This window comes from Chrysemys picta, chromosome 2 (genome assembly GCF_011386835.1).
Source record: "Chrysemys picta bellii isolate R12L10 chromosome 2, ASM1138683v2, whole genome shotgun sequence".
Lineage (NCBI taxonomy): Eukaryota > Metazoa > Chordata > Testudines > Emydidae > Chrysemys > Chrysemys picta.
In genome coordinates, this window is record NC_088792.1 from 106,959,542 (window position 1) to 106,982,091 (window position 22,550).

At 42.4% G+C, this 22,550-nt stretch overlaps 1 protein-coding gene across 1 annotated transcript in view; it reads left to right on the forward strand.

Annotated features, from left to right (window-relative positions):
- Window positions 1–5,153: 5,153 nt before the first annotated feature.
- Window positions 5,154–22,550, forward strand: part of IKZF1 (IKAROS family zinc finger 1) — a 162,804-nt gene continuing 145,407 nt past the window's right edge. Inside the window, exon 1 of the mRNA XM_065583927.1 lies at window positions 5,154–5,227. The gene's annotated coding sequence lies outside the window, so the exon portion shown is untranslated. The remainder of the gene's footprint in view (window positions 5,228–22,550) is intronic.

A 22,550-nucleotide genomic window follows, 5' to 3' on the forward strand; every position in this document is an offset into this window, starting at 1 on the left:
TAAAGAGGTGGGAAGGTGGGAGGATAAACTAATCAAAAGCTTCATTTTATTTCTTTTTTGACTGAAGCATTTTTATTTACTAAAATGAGATCAAAAATAGAAAAGCATCACAGCTAACATGGCAGAAATCTGCACAACCTTGAGAAACAATTTGAAAGTTAAAGCATCATTTAATTGGAGAAAGACTTGCAGACTAGATGGTAAATGTAACCTAAACCAAAATGTTGCCTAGTTGGTGGCTAAAAGCCTCTGGTTTATGCTGAGTTTCAATCAACTACTGTTACCTTTTTTCCCTTCAGGATTACCTAATGATAGGCAGAGAGATGCACTCTGATGGGGCTGGAATTGATGGAGATCAAAACAGGAAGAAAAATATTTTCTCTATTCATGGAGGAATTCTGGGCCAATTGGTCCAGCAGCATGTGCATGTAGCAACCCCAGAGAGATTGCTTTTCAGGAGGCACTGACTTTCCCAGTGCTGAGACTGCACAGCTCCTCACCACCAGCTCCACGGGGCTCTGTGCAAAGTATACAGAGATGGGAATAACGTATTAGGAGAGGAAATGGATGAAGCAGAATAGTGTATCCAACAAACCGCAGAGTAATTTGAGGTTGGGAAAATATAATTGTCTGCACTGGAATTAAGGCCAGGGCACCGTGGCTAGCAAGAACCCCTTCTCTTACACAAATTGTCATATGACATTTAAAGAGGAGTAGAGGTCAAGACCTCAGCTTTATGTCTCATCTGAAAAATAGCACCTTGCTTCAAGAGCAGAATTGGGCATTGGCTCTGTACTGACTTAAAGATCACCACCAACTGAATGATCCCTTCCTGTGTTGCCCTGGATTTTTATTGGAGGTCTCCCATCTAAGTAGTGAGTGGGCCTGACTGCTTAGTTTATGAGATCTGACAAGATCACTGTGTGAGGTGGCATGTCCTTTGCTAGCTTGGGTAATGAGCATAAGAAGCATCTTTCTGACAAGGTTCGTACACTATGGGTTTGTCTACAATGCAATTGAACATTTACAGCTGGCCCATGTCAGCTGACTTGAGCTTTCAGGGCTTGGGCTGGAGCCTAGACTTTGGGACCTTCCCCCCTCATGGGGTTCCAGATCTTGGGCTTCAGCCTGAGCTTGAACATGTACACTGAAATTGTATAGCCCTGCAGCCTGAGTCCTGCAGGCCTGAGTTAGCTGACCCAGGCCAGCCAAAGGTATTTAATTGCAGTGGAGACCTACCCATAGCCAACACTAGTTTTGTGCTGTAGAATTTTTTTGTAATGTTGGACAGCTGCTAATTGTTCAATGGCTGTGTATCAGTAAAGAATCCTAAACAGTTCTTCTTTGACAGTGGATTTTATTGTACACCTGCTGTTAGTGCCAGATCTCGGCCATCTTTTTTAAAATCAAGTTCCTTTTTTTTTAAATCAATGATGTGATCCTGGTTGTCATCCATTTTGAGCAAGTTCTTGTATCTCTTTCTCTGACTCAGTTTTCCCATCTATATAATGGGGCTAATGATACCTTCCTTTGCAAACTACTTTGACATGTGGGATAAAAAGGGCTAAATAAAAGCTAAGTGACATTATTTTATTAAAATTAATTTCAGAGCAACACGAAGCTAGTTTCTGGTCCTGTATTCTCCACATTGCATTTCCTATTTCTATATTCAATCTTAACTTGAAGAGCTGTTAGTGGAATTTTACTGCATTTCCTGGGCTCATTTTCATATTTTTTGCTGACAACCTTGCTTGTGGACAATTAAATAATTTGGGTAAGCAGTCACCCCAATCAAAATGTTTTTCCAGCTAATTAGCAGATCAGATATCAGTGACAAAGCATATAATTGTATTAGCCACAAACAGTTTGACACTGTAAATACACTAGTATTTACACAGCCAAAACAATTATACAGTCAGCAGACAGTAAACCTAACCAACTTGTGCTTAAAATGATTTGAGAATAAAAGAGAAATGATTGAAATAACTGTGGGTCACATACATTCATGAGAAACAGGCAACTTCCACTTATTTGTTTTTAAGCGCTTAATGAGAACATTGATAAAATTGTCTCAGTCAAGTTTTTCTGAGCCCTTGATCCAAAGCCAAATTCTAGATAGGACTAACCCTAGTTATAGGAAACGTTTTATCCAAATTGCAGCTGACCACTGAGGGCCTTATCCAAAGCTCAGAAAAAGTCAGCGAAAAGACATCCACTGACATCAGTGGACTTTGGATCAGGCCTCAACTCTCTAATGGCCAAATCAATATCTTGGATCCAAAATTCACCCCCAACTCCAACTCCAGTCTAAGGGAATGTTTGAATCAGGGCCAGGTCCAAACTTTATGTCTCAGAACTATTCTTCCTCAAAACTGTAGAATATGTACATGACCCCAATCCTGCAAACATTTAAGCATGTGCTTACCTTTACTCACGTGCAATCAAAGTGACTATACGTGAGAAAAGTTACGCATGTGTTTGTGTTTGCAGAATCAGGGCCTCTGCGGCAATAAGTTACCTGCCCTACTACTTTGCAAACCCTCAAAGCTGGTTTTGTCTCACAGAGTATGTCTACACTGCAATAAACACCGGTGGCTGGCCCATGTCAGTTGAATTGGGCTTGTGGGGCACAGGGTGCAGGGCTGTAAAACTGTGGTGTAGACCTTCTGGGTGTGGGCTGGGCTGGAGCCTCGTTTCAGGTCCCAGAACCCAGGCTCCAGCCTGAGGCTGAACATCTACACTGCCATTTTAGCTTCCTGCAGCCCAAGCCCACTTACATGGGCCAGCCGCAGGTGTTTTATTGCAATGTAGACATGCCCACAGATTCTGATCTGAACTGTTTTCCTAAAGCAGCTTCAAGCACTAGGCACTATTCAATAGCGATTGACTTGCAACAATTAGCTTGCTTCCATACAGACGCTGCTTGTGGGCGGTGAGCAATGAGTTTCCATTATATCAGCCATGCCTAGTTCTAATTTATCTTTTAAGTGGGCTAATGAAATCCAGTGCTACAGCTCAGCCTTATATGAACCATTTCTAGAGCACTGAATTGCAAAGAAAAAAAAATCAAATGTGACAGAGATGAGCGCCCATCATATTTGTAAAACTTTCCCAGGAAGGAAATCCTGTCAACTTTCAAAAGTTCCTCATCCATCCAGACATTTCAGTTAGAGCTGTGTTTTTTGTGTATAATAAATTGCTTCTAGTTGGCTGAAAATCATTTTTTAGCCCTTATCTCTGTGATCGGTTACCTTGGCCGTTCTTTAATGGACTTCACCTCATTATGCGACTAGTCATTAAAAGCTTAGTATCCAGCACAATGGTATCTTATGTAAAGTGATCTATGAGAGCTTTATATAGACTTACCAGCCGCAGCCTTAATTTTACTCATTCGTCTTAATTTTTTGTAATCATTTTTTGTAAAGAGGGTATAATGTCAGGCATGCTTCCCTGCTACTGACAGATCCAATCTAGCAGATAATTACCATAAGGAAATTGATGCTTTAGTGTGCAGGGGAGAATTTAATTTACTCAGACATCCTACAGTACAATGCATTCCAAAAGATATGAGGATTTAAGTTTTTAAGAAATTAAATTTCACTATTTAACATGATTACTTATGTTGAACATCATTAACTAGCTTTTTTTTAACTATTTGATATAATTACAAGCACAGTTATTTGGTCCAAAATCCAAAATTTTCTTTAAATAAGGGTTAAAGATCCATGAAATGTAAAAGAGAAGGCTGTAGTCTCTCCCCCACCCCTCCAAACCTGGCCTTCCAGCAACAGCATTTAAATGCCTATAAAGACTAACTAAGACCATGGATTCTTTGAACTGTAGAGCTTTTCCCAAAGATGTTTTAATAGATCCTTTACTATCAATCTATTCCAGTTCAACTCTGTTGACCTGGGAAAAACATTCAGAAGCATTTGAAAATACTAACCGCAGAAGCATAGAAGAATACCAGAGGCCACAGCAGGAGACATCTTTGCCAAAGTGGCAATACTAGTTTAGGCCCTGATTCAGCAAGGTACTTAAGGATGTGCTTAACTTTAAGCATGTGAATAGTCCCACTGAAGTCTATGGGACTTAGATTTCGATTCATGCTTAAGTGCTGTGCTGACTCAGGGTCTTTAAAATGTTTAAAATTTCTGAGGAAGTCTTCTCCTTAATCTATTATAGAATGTGAAAGCAGGAGATGTGAAAAGCTACCAGGAAGGTCCAAAAAGTAGTTAGTCCTAATTTGGTTTATACAAGTGCTGAGATTTCTGCCTCTGCCCAGTCCCATTGCTTATTTTTGAATTTCCATTATTTCCTTGTCTGGAGAATTACCCCAGGTAAGCTCTGGTTTTAGCTCTTTTTATTGCCTTTTAAAGCCAAAAGCAAAAGAAAATAGGAAGCTTGATACCATGTCAAGATAGCTGAAATTTTCCAAATGTCAATATTTTGATGAAATAATGAATCAAAATTTTTAATTTAAATCAAAAAGGATGATTTTTTTGCAAAAAAAAATAGGAAACTTTTTTTTTTTTTTTTTTTACCAATTCTAAGATCTAAAGTAAAGAAAAACTGATTTAATCTGAGTAATACTGTACAGGAAAAAAAACAGACATCTGGGAATTACAGATAACATCATCTACCCAGTTCTATGAGCTGATGCACACTCAAAGCTCCCATTGGCTTAAACAATGATGGTACATCAGATTTAAGAACGTCAGAACAGCCATATTGGGTCAGACCAGTGGTCCACTTAGCCCAGTATCTTGTCTTCTGACAGCGGCCAATGTGCTTCAGGAGGAAAGAATGGAACAGGTAATCATCAAGTGATCAGTCCCCTGTTGCCCATTCCCAGCTTCTGGCAATCAGTGGCTAAAGAAGTAGTCTTTCAAGAGAAGTGGTTTAAGTCCCTATCATTTGGGACATTTAAAACTAGGCTAGGCATATTTACTAATATGCTATAGTTCTCTCTCAGTGGGGGCAATCATTTTAAAAAATACTTCCAGCACAGGCCCTGTTTGATAGAATTGCAAGGCCCGGATTCCCCACTGCCTTGCAAATTGTGCCATCATTTACACCTGTGCAATGTGAATCCTGATTTGGGAGCATTTTCACCCACTTTGCACTTCCCTTTGCCCAGGTGTAAAGGCAAGGGTAAATCAAGCCCAAAGAATTCAGTTTCCCTTTAGAAAGCACTGGCTATGGAAATCTTCAAAACTGTTATAAGGTGAGTACCCTGCATTTGTTAAAAAATGTGGGTTAATGTAACAGTTACTTACTAACTTAAAATGTTCTTTAAAAATTATAAAACTTTTTTTTCAACAACTTTGGAAATATGATTCCCAAAACTTCCTCACACACTGAAATAGGTCTCTCACTTCTGTTTTGCATGTTTAAGCTGTCAAGCTTCTAACTTCTTTGTTTGCTTTATTATATGTAAGACCCTTTGAATTGTGTTGGATTTCCTCTTTCTAAACCTTAGATGTAGTGATTAGCTGCGAAATCTCTTGTTTCACTGGAGTTTTCTATGAGTGTTATCTATATTGCTGTAGAGCCTAGAAGCACCAGTCATGGACCAGGACTCCATTGTGCTGGGTGCTCTACAAATGCCGAACAAAAAGATAGTCCCTGCTCTGAAGAGCTTACACTCAGCCTTAGGCCCCAAGCCTACAAATACTTAGGCATGTGTTTAACTTCACTCCCATGAGTTGTCCCACTGATTTCAATTAGACTACTCATCATAGTAAACTTAGGCATGTACATAAGATTTTGAAGGATCTGGACCTCAATAAACTACTTCTCCTAACAGTGCTAAATACATTCAAGTTTTGGTTTTTGAATGAAAAACTGAACTCAAAATATGTTCAGTTTTGAAAAACGTTTTTGGTTTTAGCTGAAAATGTTTGCTGAATTTTTTTTATTTCTATTTTTCATTGAAAAACCAGAAAATTTTGACCAATACAAATATTTTCCATAGGAAAAAAATTGTTTTGATAAATCTCAATCACTCCTACTTGACAAAGTGCCAGACAGAGGGAAGGGGAGGCAGAGTGGAGACAGTAGTAAGTAGGTTAAAGAACAAAGGGCCAGATCGTTCCCCTACTGGTACCTGGGAAACTCTGGGGAAGGGACAGGAATCTCAGTAAGGCCACCATGGGAAGTAACTTTTGTGTGCTCCCCTCCCCGCCCAATAACTGAGGAACAAGGCAGTGATGGTTTTTTTTAAAGCATGGATCCCCTAATTTCTCTGTGATCCATTAAGGCTAAGGTTATCTGCTTGGAACTCCCTGCTCCTTTCCTCCACAACCTTGTCTGCACAAGGGCAGTGATACCATGCTGACAGTCTTTCACCTGCCTCACAGCTGCTCCAGAAAACCCATTCAGAAGGGGAATTCCACAGGTCAGAGGGGCTCAGCACAAAATGTGATGCAGCCCCCCCTCCCCCAGTTTTGTAAGTAACTTTCTGCAAACTTCCTACTTGTTTTGGATAAATGCCTACCTGAGAGGAGGCATTGGAGAAGGTAACATGGGCCAGGATTTCATCCATTGGAAGGAGAGCTTGGAGCGGCACAAGGGACAGAGAAGGATATCGCGAAAGGGATAGAAGAACGATGGGGAAGATTAGCCAGAAATGAAAGTTATGAGAGGAAATTATGAGGCTGAAACTGGCATAAGGGAGAATGGAGAACGATATTGAACCAGATTCATTAAACTGCCAAAGGAATGTCTGATCCCGGGAAAAGGTTGAAATTCTTGGACGCTTGCCCACACAGAGCTAAGGGGGCCTTGATTTATATAGTCTCATCCTAAAGACCATCACACTGTAAACTACACAATAATCAATTGATCCATGATAGCAACAACAACTGAGCCAATTGGACTGGGAGTTGACCCTGTGGTTCAGGGAGTGAAGAAATTACACACCTGATGCTTAGATCCTTGAGCTATCTCTTTCAGGTAAGTTAGATGCAGAACATTCAGTTTGTCAAACAAGTTCAGTTGCAACAAAACACAAATGACCACAAGAAGAGTTTTCAGTCCCATGTATGTTTGTTCATCAGCTCACAAAACCATTATATGCTCAATGGCCTGCAAAATACTTCTAGTCCAGCCTTGCAAAATTCCATTCACCCAGGCTCTCTTTTCTGATGGGTGAGTAAAATATCTTTATATTTTCATTATAATTCCATCTATGACAAAAGTTGGACAAGTAGATATTGGGAACAATTTTCAAATGAACCTAAGTGATTTAGGAGTCTAGTTCCTGTTTTCAAATGTCACTTAGGAGCCTAAGTTTCATTGAAAGTCAAGGGAATTACGCTTCTAAATGCTTAAGTTGTGTTTGAAAATGGGAAGTATTCTCTTAAATCATTTAGGAGTGAATGCTTTTGAATATTTTACCCATCGTGTCTCGGTTAGTTACATTTTCAGGCCAATTTCAACAGTGTACTTTAGTCAACATAAATTTTAAATCGAAGAAATAGTCTAATATACTAGGCTAAAATAATGCCACAAAGATAGAGAATTAAATAAACTAGATATGGTTTCATGCAGGCAGGACCTTCTGCATGATCAGCAAAGGATTGAGACCTAACAATTTGCTGCTGTTATGCAGCTTCTAGTTAGATACCGAAGACAGAATTTGAGTGGTAGCTTGAGAGTAAAAATTCAAGTAGATTGTGTTCAAACCTTGGAGAAATGGTGTGGAGGGGGAAGGGGCCTTGAATGGTTGCAATTTGGCAAGGCACTGCCTAAATTGACAATTGTGTCAAGCTTGATTAGGTGCCTGATGATATTCCTATTAGTGTATTCTAGCCTTTTGTGGTTTTGTTTCCCTAAGTGCAGCTTCCATCATAAACCACATTGCATCTCAGACAAAAGCAGATCACGGCAGCTAAGCTATATCTCACGGCATGTTTGATAGTGAATTTAACTCTACCTGGTCAGTAAGGGCTTGGTTCTAAGACACCAGTCAAAACTCCGTTGAAATAGAGGAAGCCACAGTAAGACACACATACACATCCTTTAAATTCTGATCCCTGCTATAGGTTCGCAGCCAGGAAATAGGTTTTCCTTCTCCTGTATATACATTTTCTGCAGTTTGCATTACCACTTAATATGTTATGACATGCAATTTATTGTAGCCCACAGCTTTGGGTGCTGTCCTCTTAATTCTCATAGAAATTTCAAAAATAAATCACAGAGGTACAATATTGCATTTGGAAAACTATTTGGTTGCTCTGATGCTAGAAGCAATTTCACAGTTCCTGCTGTAGTACTTTGGCCAAAGTTTTTATATGTCATGTCCCCAAAACTCCTAGATAGGGTTGCCAGCCTCCTGGTTTGGCTGGGAGTCTCCCGGAATTGGGCTTTATCTTCTGGAGGCTACTGAAGCCAATCTGGGAGATTTTAGACCACTAAAAGTCCGGCAGTGCAATGGGGCTAAGGCAGGCTCCCTGCCAGCCCTGGCTCCGCGCCGCTCCTGGAAGCGGCCAGCATGTCCCTGTGGCCCCTAGGAGAAGGGGGAGCCAGGAGGTGTCCGTGTGCTGCCCCCGCCCCGAGTGCCGACTCCGCAGCTCCCATTGGCTGGGAACAGGGAACAACGGCCAATGGGAGCTATGGGGGTGGTGCCTGTGGGCAGGGGCAGTGTGCAGAGTTGCCTGGTCACCCCTGAGCCTAGGAGCCACTGCTGGACATGCCGCCGCTTCCAGAAGCCATTTGAGGTAAGCGCTACCTGGCCGGAGCCTATACCCCAAACCCCCTCCCTCCCCCCTGCCCCAGCCCTGATCCCCCTCCCACACCCAAACTCCCTCCCAGAGCCCATACCCCAAATCCCCTCCTGCACCCCAGCCCCCTGCCCTAGCCCACTCCTACAGCCAAACTCCATCCCAGAGCCTGCACCGCAAACCTCCTGCCCCAGCCCTGAGCCCCCTCCCACACTCCAACCCCCTGCCTCAGGCTCAGCCAGGAGCCCCCTCTCACACTCTGACCCTCAGCCTCACCCCCCAGTGCAGAGGCCGCACCCCAACCCCTGCCCCATCCCAGTGAAAGTGAGTGAGGGTGGGGGGAGAGCGAGCAAATAAGGGTGGGGGACTACAGTGATTGGGGGTGGGGCCTCAGAGAAGGGGCACGACACGGGCATTACCTTGGGAAATGGGTGGGGTAGGAGCGGGGCAAGGGTGTTTGGGTTTGTGCGATTAGACAGTTGGCAACCTTAATGAGACTGTCACTTCATCAAGTTTGCTAAAAGAAACGCAGTTCCATTATTAGTTCTTTTCTACTAAAAGCATTTCTGAGGCTCCTATCACTACTCCTTAGGTGTTGAAAATGCGTTGTGTGTGAGATTTGCAAAAGGCTCAGTATTACAGCCTAACTGTGCTCCTACTGAAGGCAGTTTGTCATTAATGCCAATAAGTGTAGAGTTAGGCCAGCACGGAGCTCTTTTTGAAAATCCTGCCCTGAATTTCTAAAGAATTTTCCATCCAACAATGTTAAATCACTTTACAAACATTAATGAATCAAGGCTTTCAGCACCCTTTTTAGGAGGGTGGTATTATCCTCATTTTTTAACTTGCACCAGCAGGGGTTAAATTACTTGCCCAAGATTCCACAGAAATAGGACTAGAAAGTAAGTCTCCTGACTTCTCAACCCTGGGCCTAAACCACAAAAGCATCCTCCATCCTAGAAGTGCTGGAGGAAAGGCCTATCACAGTCAGATTTGTAGACACAACAGTAAGTGTTAGGAGAGTTATGTTTCTCTCCCACTAACTCAGCATGGTTACTACATATATGCATCTACAGTTTTGTAAATCATGTGCTTGGAACTCCAAACTCCCCCAGCCCATGTAGGCAGTGGGTTACTTGACTCCCCTGGTGTTATTTTCGGTACTTTTTTTCCCTGTGAATCAAAGCAAAGGCTATTTGTCACTTGTAGGCACACACTACTAAAGGTAGGAGTTGGAAAACGGGTTGCTCAGAGTGAACGATATGACTAATGCTATGTTGTTTAATGCGGTCGGCGCCATTCTTCTCATCCTTCCAGAGGCATGAGACAATTTTTTAAAGAAACTATGATGCAGTCATGTCTAGTTCCTTGTCCAATTATAGTTTAACAGGGAAGGGATAGCTCAGTGGTTTGAGCATTGGCCTGCTAAATGGAGTTGTGAGTTCAGTCCTTGAGGGGGCCACTTAGGGATCTGGGGCAAAATCAGTACTTGGTCCTGCTAGTGAAGGCAGGGGGCTGGACTCAATGACCTTTCAGGGTCCCTTCCAGTTCTATGAGATAGGTATATCTCCATATATTATTTGTTTAACATTCCTATTTCTGGTTTCATCTAGTTCTCCTGTGGGGCATAGTTTTAAAATGGCCTATGCAAAAAAATCTTCATGTAATTGAGGGCCTAATTTGCATATACCAGTTTTTGTTAAGTGCAAACAACCAGTTAGGCATTTTGAATGCACAGTCAAGATAATTGATCATGGGCTAGGCAAATAGTGACAAAATATGTTCACTAAATCTGTCTTGCAGTTTGATCAGACCTTGTTTATAACCTTTATTCACTTTTCTGCAAACATTTGGACAACTGTTTTTTTTGTTTGAATGACTGTTTGGGGAACAGTGTTTATTTCTTTAAAAAATGGGTATTTGTGTGTAAATGAGCAGATTTCTGCTAGAAATGCTGGCATATCCACCTCTGAAGATACCAGAGTGTGAGTTTGGTAGAACGGACATAAGGAGGGAGGAAGAGACAAGTTTAAAAAAGAAATCACTGGCACTTTCAAATAAACTTCATATAACATCAGCAGGAGCAGCAGTGAGGAGGGAAGGTGATAGATGTGGGTAAAGTAGAAGGGAATCTCTAGCAGGAAGATCAGCACCATATCTACATTCAGACCAGGGCTGTGTATGTAGTTTTGTAGTGTAATGTGTATGGGGACAGAGGAATACACAGCAGCTCCATGAAACTGCCTGGCCAGAGTCCTTAAACTCAGCAATGAAATTATCCACACAGGGATCTTGCCACAATCTTCATTATTAGGACCCTGTATGTACATGCATATGCATGTACTTGGTGTCAGAGTGGCAAGAAATAAGTAAATGTAAAGTGTAGTAGATAGCTTTGGTCTTTCTCTCTACCTCACTGATGAAGGACCCCAGCTATTTTTAAAACTGATATCCACTTCTGTAACTAAATATAATCAAAAAGCGGATAGGAAAAGATATAAAATGTTTTACAGTTCTCCATGCCTGCTATTTCTTCCTACCCCTAGAAAGTGCTCCCTTCTTTTCTGTTCTATGAAAGAATCAAAGCCCCAATGACCTGCTCAGACATGCCTCTTGTTTATAGAGCTTAAGTCCTCCAATGAAGGAACAGAAACAATCACACCATTAAATTTACAGATAATCCAAAAGCAGAAGACAGATTGCCCAGTGGTTAGAAAACCAGTACAGGACCTGGGTTCAGTTCTCTACTCTGCCACAGACTTCATGTGTGACTTGGGCAAGTCACATAACCTCTCTGTGCCTCAGTTCCCCATCTGTAAAAGGGGGATAACAGCACTTCCCTACCTCGCAGAGGTGTTGTGTTGATAAATATATTAGAGATTGTGAGGCACTCAGATGCAATAGTAATAGGTGCCATATAAATACTGTGGGGAGGTTAAAACAATGAGGAGCCTTTGTGGCACCTTAGAGACTAACAAATTTATTTGGGCATAAGCTTTTGTGGGCTAAAACCCACTTCATCAGATACATGGAGTGAAGAACACAGTAAGCAGAATATATATTATAGCACATGACAAGATGGGAGTTGCCTTACCAAGTGGGGGGTCAGTGCTAATGAGCCAATTCAATTAAGGTGGAAGTGGCCTATTCTCAATAGTTGACAAGAAGGGGTGAATACCAAGGGAGGGAAAATTACTTTTGCAGTGCTAACAAGGCCAATGCAATCAAGGTGGTCCATTTCAAACAGTTTACAAGGTGTGAGTATCAGCAGAGAGAAAATTACATTTTGTAGTGACCCATCCACTCCCAGTCTTTATTCATGCCTAATTTGATGGCGTCCAGTTTGCAAATTAATTCCAGTTTTGCAGTTTCTTGTTGGAGTCTGTTATTGAAGTTTTTTGTTGAAGAATTGCCACTTTTAAGTCTGTTATTGAGTGTCCAGGGAGTTTGAAGTGTTCTCCTACTGGTTTTTGAATGTTACAATTCTTGATGTCTGATTTGTGTCCATTTTTTCTTTTGCATAGAGACTGTCCGGTTTGGCCAATGTACATGGCAGAGGGGCATTGCTGGCACATATCACATTGGTAGATGTGTAGGTGAATGAGCCCCTGATGGTGTGGCTGATATGGTTAGATCCTATGATGGTGTCCCTTGAATAGATATGTGGACAGAGTTGGCAACAGGGTTTGTTGCAATGATTGGTTCCTGGGTTAGTGTGTTTGTTGTGTAGTGTGTAGTTGCTGGTGAGTATTTGCCTCAGGTTGGAAGCTATAATATATATTCCGCTTACTGTATTTTTCATTCCATGCATCTGATGAAGTGGGTTTTAGCCCACAAAAGCGTATGCCCATATAAATTTGTTAGTCTCTAAGATGCCTCAAGGACTCCACATTGTTTTTGCTGATACAGACTAACACGGCTACCACTCTGAAACCCGTGGGGAGATTGTAATTTGTCCACACAAATGACTTCATTATGAATATTGAACAAATCCACTCATGAACAATTCACAAACAAAAAGCAATTACAGGAACAGGATAAATGATAAGTTATGAATAGCTCAGCCAGCTCTCTTGGTCCTTCCCATTAGGTGCAGAGTGATGCACACCCAATTGTAAAGAACAGACCATTCATATCTAGCTTTGGTGCTAGTATAATAATGCCTAGTTCTAGTTTCCAAATTACAAATACAAGAAAGCCCACATGGCAAGACCACATGTGAATCAGAGGATAAAAAGAAGAAAATGTAGTTAGAGACACCCCCCAATACATTACACATTTATGCCAGGTGCATGCTCAGGACAAACCAGCCCCTCAGCTGGTATAAACTGATGGAGCTTCATTAAAGCTCTCCTGATTAGCACTAGCTAAGGACCTGGCCATCAGTCCTTAATTATCTCCTACCAACCAGCAGATGGATTTCACTCACTGCTGCAAAGCAGCCAGAAAACAATCTTACCTGTTATCTGGGGATTTCTCTTACATAAGAGGGATCCCTGGATGGAATAGAACTAGCATAGCAGCTCTATGTCACCCCCTCTCCTGGCTGGTATGGGAGCACTTCTTGGAGGAAGGGGGCACAGCCGGACTGGCTCCTCATTCAGGTATTCTGTGACTGCTGGAACAGCCTGTTGGAGCCATAGGGAGCCAGGTCTAGATCAGATCCACCTTGATGCTGCTCTAAGTGTCTCTAGGCACCATATTGGCTCCCAGATGCTGCCAGGTTTGGGGTGCTGCAAATGTGCCCTTTCTCCCCACCTGCTCAGTCCTGTACTCCGCACAGCCAGACAAGAGAATCCAGGCCCTCCTTCCAAATTCTTCCCTCAATTGCACCGTACGTACTGTGGTGTAAGTGACAATAAAAGGTGGCCCTTATCCTTTTTAAATATCTTTCATTGAATACTGAAATGGTTTTAAAATTGTGTTTAATCTCAGAGAGCTGGTTTTGTTCTTTTTGTTGGGATGTTAGTTCTAGGATAGATTAGATGAACAGAAACACTTGACACTGAACTTTTTCCTTGCTCTAAGTGCTGGCATCTCCATAGAAGCCCTTCAAACCATCTTCCTTTTAAGTTCCCAATGATAAGCGCTCAGATTTTACAGTGATAGATATAGTATAAGCATATGATTAGAACAGAATATTAGTGAGAGGCAAAGGCTTGGTTTGGCTAAACTGCCCATTGGAATGTTTATCTGACTCTTATCTAAACACCTTTCATCAGGAAATATCTCAAGATGATGATGCCTAGGGAGATTTCCATTACTTCCTTTTTTCAGCCACCCCTGAAATACTGCTAGAAAAATCTTTCCTACCATATTTAAACTACTTCCCATCCTAGCCAGAAGGAGGGGCAGATTACCTTTAAATGGGACTCAAAGCCACTGAAACATAGGGATGCATGTGGGAAGAACAATCATTTGGTCTTTTTGGTGTGTGTATGTGGGGCAGGGAGAGAATGCAGATATGTAAACTTTGTAAAGAAGAATCTTGGCTTTCATTTAAAAATAAACATGGGTCTCTCTCTACCCCTGTTCCTTATGCAGATGGCCTTGAAAATGTGCTGAAATCCTGATTTCGTCCCATTCATGCCAGGATAGAAGGCAAAGGTGCATGAAAAATATTTGTAAATAAGTAACAGCAATGTTCAAAAAAATTGCAGTTCAGTTTGTAGTTAAAAGTTTGGGTCTCTTCTGATTTTATCTGAACTGGTCCACCTTCTGGTTTCAATTACGTTGGCATACATCCAGAGATGTGAGTCACTTTGATTATATTCCAGATGAGATTAGAATTAGTAACCAAGATTAGAATCTAGCTCTGTAATCCCGGCCTGTCTATAAATTGGCTGATTTGGAATATTTATTCTAACCCCACTATACTCTGTGTAAACAGTGAATTGGGTCTTTGTAGTTTAAGAATTGGATGTGATCTATGAAAGAGTGTTTGTTTTTCGGGAGGGAGGGGTTAAGATTGGTATTAAATAGCCAAAAATGTTTTAAATAACTAACTTCAGTTTTACAGAGCCACAATTAATTTACTTCAAAAGACAGACATTTTTGCTTATTGGCTGGGGAATCAGAATTCCATCCAACACTGCTCTTTTTACCTCCAGTATTTGCAGCATAAGGATTTTGTTTAATAAAATGATTTCTCCTGTGCTACCCCCATCACAAACAAAGCTGTTACATGTTAGAATGTTTACCATAAAATACAGGCGTTTCTCTGCTGAGAAGCATCATTCTGGAGAATTGAGCTGACACTAGATCAGCTTTTAGTGGTTTGATGGGCGTTGCATTGTTGCAGTGGAGGAAATTACTGTATTCCTTAGTCAAAACATTCCTAATAAATCAAGTGTAAATATCGACCATACTTAATCATACAAAAGGAGCCTGCAGAAATGTAGGTGTTCCCCTTACATCAACCTATATCCTGTTGACAACTTAAATGGCACCAGGACATTTATTGGTTTCTAGTGGTTTAACTGCCAATGTCTTGGTCACATAAAATGTACTATAAATACCATACTTTGTGCTGCTTTGCTGTTCAGTGGTACACCAAGCTTTCAGATGGCTGAAAATGTTGTTTCCCAATGGGAAATGTGGCATTTGGCAATCAGTTGCTCCTGTTTCCTTAGAGGGTATTAAGGGAAGGTTTACAAAAGAAATCCCTGAACTAAAAGGAGCCGTACGAGACCAAAAAACAGTATGCACTATTGAATGGTAAAGTGTAGGCAATATTTACCATTCTCTAGGATGAGATAGTGACTGCATGTTTTTACTTCTAAAGGGAAACTCATGCTTGTTTTTTTCACCCACAAAGTTGGTGGAAAAACTCTTTAAAGTTGATTTCAGTAATTTAGGAATGAACTCCATTCTTGAGACTGATTTTGCAGCCAGAAAGTGGAACCCTTCGGGCACTGTAGTTTGAAGAGTCGCTATGGAACCAATTCGACACCCATTGCAGTCAATGGGCAATTTGCAAATGATTTCAACATGAAGAGGACTGGGTTCTGAATAGACAAACTGTGTCATCCTGGAATCCCAGAACAGGGTGAAAAACACCCAACTCTTCTTCATCTGAAACAGGGATGCCTGTAGAGAGAGGAGAAAGAAACAGCAGCCACTCATCCTTTCCTCTGGGGAACTATGTAGTGCCATCGTGCCACTATTGTGTCCAAGAAAACCACAGGAATGAAGAAGAGCTTACAAGAAGAACCAGGAAAACCTGAGGGTTAAACACTATATAAAATTAACACATCTGCTGCTCTTTGGCCCTACTTTATTTTTTCCATATATAATATATTTGCCACCCTGGATTTTTCTCTCCATCATCAGTGGGACTTTTATTCTTGGCCTTTTGCTCTGTATTAATTTTAAGCAAAACCTTCTGTCTCTCCCCAACCCCACCATGGTTTCATTTTTCATGACTCTCCTCACCACCACTCCTACCTGCATCATTCACCAAGCCTTTTACTCCATGGAATTAGCAGTTGTGGTGGGTGAAATTAGGGGAGAAGGGCATGGGGCTGAATGTTTTCTAGCTTCATCAGGCTGAATTTTAGTCACCATGTAAGAGCATGAATTACAACTCCCAGGTGAAGGTGCAGGTGTCATGAAATGAAACAGTTAAATGCTGATCTGAGAATAAGACATGAGACCACAAACCATTTTTAAAGCCTCGGAGTAATAGTCTCACTGCTGAAGCAAACAGAAAATGTGTTGTCCATGCAGATAAGGGAGAGCCTTAGTGTACATTAGAAACTGTGACTCAGCACTCTTGCGCTACTATTGTTTTACAAGAAAGTGCTGACTCATTTGCTACTTAGACATTGATGGCGAAACTTACTGGAGCATTGACTGGAAAGTGATCAGATGCTCTCCAAAGTTAGCAGGCCAAGTTTGGAAACTAGAATTGACCTTCGGAAATCCAATAGTGGGGGAAAACATCTTGATGGTTCTGGTTGCTGGGCCTTGTGGGATACATTTGAAAGGGACAACCGAAAAGTTTGAATGCTGCCACGCGGAATGCAAGTGGCAAAAGTAAAGGCAACAGAAAAGACAGATTCAGAGCTAGTGTTTCTGCTGCTGGTCATGCCTTCCCAGGCAATCTGATTGGCAGGTTCTCAGAGATCTCCTTTTCACAACTTAAAGAAGGAGGGAACCAAATCCTGAGCTGCTGTATAGTTGCATAACTTCAGTGAAGATCTAATGAAGATCTGTACTAGCAATTCTATTTTCCTTTTACATTTTCCATGTGATTTTAATAGTTGGCCTCCAAACAAAACATTTTGCTACCCTATAGTTAAGGTTGTTCAAACAAACCTCCTGTCAATGCAGTCACTAAAAACCAACAAAATTACAGTTAAGCTACCATTAATATCCAGACCAATCGCAACTGAAATACTAATACTCCATCCTATGTGGGGACTTATCCCCTCCAGGACAAGCTGTGTTTCAGTTCTAGTGTATGACCACCCACATTGCACACATCCGTTTCCTTAGGTTCACTTTCAAATCTACAAACCTTAACTCCAGCCTCCGTATTACTGTATTGACATGTCCCCCTGAGACATAGAATTACACTATAAAAGTATGTCGTGTGCTATTACTACCTAAAAATTCTGAGGTCAGAATTTGTTTGACTGTAGCTTCATCTTGAGTGGAACTCAGGAGGAGCCAAATTTGCTATATGTCAATGTCTTATGTGCCGAGATAGCAGCACCATGGAGTCCATCAGTTGCCAATGCCTTGTTCCCCCAATCACACGTCTCCCTGTGACGTATAGGAATGGGGGTAGTATCCCTTTAAATAGTTTGGGAGGAATCTAGTAGTTCTCCCTGTCTTCTATTGCAGAAGCCACCAGAACCGTGCCAGAGCAACCGTGTACATAAATATACAGGCCTAGCTACGTATATACTTATAGTTAGCACAGTCATTTGGAACCCAGTTGTGTCCCTGTGGTTTCCTCACATTCTTAACGTTATGCAGAGAGCAAAGATACGACTCCCCTTCCTATCTTGGCCCAGTCCCCTTCCCACCACACTTTCCACCTGCCCTATCAACTGCCCAGGCATGCTGTGGGGAGATATGGGGGAGAGAGCAGCACCATGGGAGGGCATAGGGATCTGACTACCACTTCTGATGCAACTTCACTTGCAAGCTTCCCTGTCTTCCTGCCCCTGGTTTGGGGAGAGTAAGGGCTGCTCTGAGTTACTCCCAGCTACAACAGCTGTCAATGGACCACTTTGGCAGCCGAGTCTCAGGAACAAGAGCCTGCAGCTGTGCCTGGGACTAACTAGCTTGGTCTGCAGGCAGAATAATGAACACAGATGAGCTATAGTGGAGCCACCTGATTGGCCAACCTGCCTGACTGGCATGCTTTTGAGCCCATTGGTTGCTCAATGCTTATGGTGCAGCTGTGATTGTTTCTGTGCCTGTCTTGTTCCTGGCCCTGCTCCCTTGCCCAGCTTCTGACTCTGGCCCTGACCGTGGCCTTGGCTCTAGCTCTAGTCACTAGGTCAGGCCAACCATGTCTCAGTTGCTGACGCATGTTTTCCTACAGTCATGCCATTGACCTATCCCCTAGACTGCAGCTTTGTGGGGCAGAGTGTTGATGTAGCGCTGGTTCTATGCCCGTTTTAAACCATTAGCATATTCCCTCTAGGCAAAGAGAATGCATAACAGGGCTTTAAGACTGTTTTGTGCCTTTAAAACTGCTCTGTGCCATCATAGCAGACATAATGGGGCCTAGGATCAGGCTTGGAGATTAAGTTCAGTCATTAAGGTCAGAAATAATTGACTGTCTCTCTCAACACCACATTAACACTGGAGCTTTCAGGATGCCTCCAAAATCAAAGATGCTGTGTAAATAGGCCTACAGGTTAGAGTCTTCTCTCTCAGTGGTTCTCAGCCAGGGGTATGCATATCAGTGGTGGTGTGCAGAGGTGTTCCAGGAGGCACATCAACTCATCTAGATATTTCCCTAGATTTACAACAGGATACATCGGTGGTCCCCAACGCGGTGCCTGCGGGCACCATGGCGCCCGCTGGGACATCTATGTGCGCCCGCGTACTGGCCGGTGGATGAGCATCCGTCGAAATGCTGCCGACAAGCAGCGTCATCCAGAGGTGTCGCCGCCGAAATGCCGCCGATTTTCGGCGGAATTTCAGCAGCAACGCCTCTGGATGACGCTGCTTGTCGGCGGCGATGCCTATTGACGTTGCCGCTTCTCGGCGGCATTTCAGCGGATGCTCATCCGCCGGCCACGGTCCGCAGTAGCTCGTCGTCTGGCACCCGCCAGACAAAAAAGGTTGGGGACCACTGGGCTACATAAAAAGCACTAGCAAAGTCAGTACAAACTAAAATTTCATGCAATTACTTGTTTATGCTGCTCTATATACTATACACTGAAATGTAAGTACAATATTTATAGTCCAATTGATTTATAATTACATGGTAAAATGAGAAAGTAAGCAATTTTTCAGTAATAGTGCACTGTGACACTTGTATTTTTATGTCTGATTTTGAAAGCAAGTGGTTTTTAAGTGAGCTGAAACTTGGGGTATGCAAGACAAATCAGACTCCTGAAAGGTGTACAGTAGTCTGGACCACAGGCACTGACTTTCCAAAGTGCTGGGGGGTGCTTTACCCCCCGCTCCGCCCCAGGCCCCACCCCCACTCCACCCCTTCCCCCAAGGCCCCACCCCCACCCCACCCTGCCCTGCCTTTTCCCACCCAGTTTTGCCCCCTCCCCAGAGCATGCTGTGTCCTTGCTCCTCCCCCTTCCTCCCAATCTCCTGCATGCCATGAAACAGTTGATTGCGGCAGGCTGGAGGTACGGGGAGGGAGGGGGAGATGCTGATCTGTGGGGCCTGCCCACAGGCAGGAGGCACTGGGGGGGGAGCTGATAAGGGGGCTGCCGGTGGATGGTCAGCATCCACTATTTTTTTTCCCGTGGGTGTTCCGGGCCCGGAGCACCCACGGAGTCAGTGCCTATGGTTTGGAAAGGTTGAGAGCCACTGCTCTATCGAACCAGATGACAGACACAATAGAGGCAGCAGCAGGGCAAGCTTCCCCATGTTGCCCTGCCAACATGCATCAGCCCTAACCTAAAGGAACAATTTTTAGGGATGAGGGGCTAGTTTGTTCCCCATTCCCTTTGTGGACTTCTTTGCTGGGAATAATAATACATATCCCTAAAGAGAGGTTCCACATGTAGGTGCCTAAATAAAAATGGCCTGACTTGCACCTCTCTAAAGTCCTCAATGATCTGCATGTGAAAAGTGATATATAAAACACTAAAAGTGAAATCATGGCTCCATTGAAATCAATGGGAACTTTGCCAGTGAATTCAACTGGGCCAGGTTTTCACCCTAAATAGTAATGTCTAGAGTATTTTGTTTCTAATTTGGGATCTCAGGCAAGGTGGGTTTTTTTTCAATAAAATATTTCACTTTATCAGGGCAGGACTATTTACAGTGAATGTCTGAATGAAATAGCATGATAAGTCACTTTACATTAGTTAATGGAGCTCTGCTACTTTACACTAGCCGAGGATCTGGCCCTGAATCTCCACTGCCATAACCCTGGTCTAGTCATTCACACCTGTGCAAGATGAGGATAAGCCACTACCAGATCATAATGATTGCATTTCACACCCACTCTGCACTCACTTTACATAGGTATGAATGAGTGCACCAGGGGAGAGGTAGTAGGAAATCAAAACTCATACTCAGCTCTCCCCAAGAGTGTGGTTCACCACTACTTTACTTCAGTTTTGCACCAGTGCAACTACATTAACACAAGGGTAAGTGTAGAATCAGACACTGGCTTTAACAAGACTGACCGCAAGTTATGTGAAATTACCACTACCCATGATTTGGGAGGAACCCTTGCTGAGCACTGATTTTTAGACTTACCAAATCAGGGACATTATGCTAGCAGTTAATCTCACTCCACCATGACCCCCTACCCTTCCCATCCTATAATGTTTAGGAATAGGAGAGTACAACTTTAAATAGTTTGTGAGCCCACTAGCGTTCTAAGTTATAGAAGCTGCCAGAAACCAGCCAGAGCTTCAATATGTATATAGCTAAACCTGGCATAGTTGCGTATACAGTTCATTGGGACCCAACTGTGCCCATGTAGTTCTTCATATTATTTTTTGGGGGTAAAGATCTAAAGACACATCACATCCTCTCCTCTCCTACTTATCTTCTCTTCCTCCTGACAGGCCCCCGTCTTCCCTTCCTGCCGTGGCATCCCACTTTTCTTGCCCTGCTGTGCCTCTTTCTCTGGCAGGCAAAGCTCCAGAGTAGGAGGTAGCAAAGCTGGTGTAGGAACTGATCTCAACTGGCTTTACTCTGGTGGAGAATCCCCCTGCCGAGCGGAATCCTCCTGGGAGCCAGTTTAGGTTCATTTTGCACTGCACAAGCAACAGATAGTGAATTTAGTGGGCTGGAGAATCTGAGGATAATGTAATGGCAAACCAAAACTTAACCTACATAACTGATTTAGTTTGGATAATTACTGTATACTTTGCTCTTGAATTTAGCTTTCTCCACCCCTTATGCAACACCTTTACAGGCAAGAATGAGGTGTAGCTCACAACAAAGTGTTTCCAGAATAAGAGTACAGTCTTATGCTTCCTGGAGATTAGCTCATAGTTGGTATGACTCACCCTGGTCTAAACTGATTTTATCAGGTTTAGCTGATCACAATTTCTGCCAAGAGGCCTAGGATACAACGTTAGGGGCTTGAGCCTGTTCCGAAAGAAGTCAGAACTACCACTGACTTGAATTGTGAAGGATAGACCTTAAAGGCTGAGCTTTCGTAGGCTGACTATTGCCTTGTCCTTGTGACACAGCACAGGGAGGGAATGTGGCAGTGTACTATCTGTACCTATTGTATCTGCACTCCTGTGGCCATCTGCATGCTCTCTATCATCCTTAGTTCCTCTGTTCACATTCTTAATCCTGACTCACTAAAAGGATTACATTCAAAGAGGGCTGTGCTGTTATGCTCTGAACACAGGATTGGTAGCCATGTGCTCTTGAATTTGATTTCAGGTTGTGATACTAACTCCCTTAGAACCCTTGAGCATGTCACTTAACCACTCTTTCCTGATCTATAAAATTGGGTTTGTACTCCTAAGTGGACATCTTTCAGCGGTTTTGTGAGATTCATCAGGACCAAATCCTGGTGTATTAAACTCAATGGCAAATATCCCATGTGCTTTAATGGGAACAGGTTCTGACCATGACTGTTTGTTAAATGCTATAGATGAGTTAAGTAAAACTGTCAAAAACATTTCTGTCCAAAAACAAGTTTTAGAAGGAAAATTTTTCCGTGGGAAATATCCTTTTTTGAATATTTTTGGGGAGGATTCTTAAAGGTGAAAAAACCTGAAAACCAAACATGTTGCAGTCTTTGGATGATTTTAGTTTTCAGATTTTTGATGTAAACCTGAAAAAAAAAATTTAAAAATTGCCAACCGTTTTTTTCTCCAATGATTTGTGGGCTGTGTGTGTGAGCATTCCTCAGCCAGCTCCAGAATTAATCATTGCTAATATAATTAGTGTGTTTAATTATAATTTCATTATTACAAGCATATTAAATGAGATTTAAGATCTATGGTAAACGTGAAGTGGAATTTAAGTAACACAGTGCCTGTGGCACTTAGATGTTCCTCCTTGGAGATAATAAAACGTGTGTACATAATTAAATAGCTGCTTAGTATTGTCTGTTGATTCAGGTTTAACAATTGCACAATAGATAGAGATGTATTTATAAGTGTCCACCACAAAATTGCTGACGCTCAATAAGAA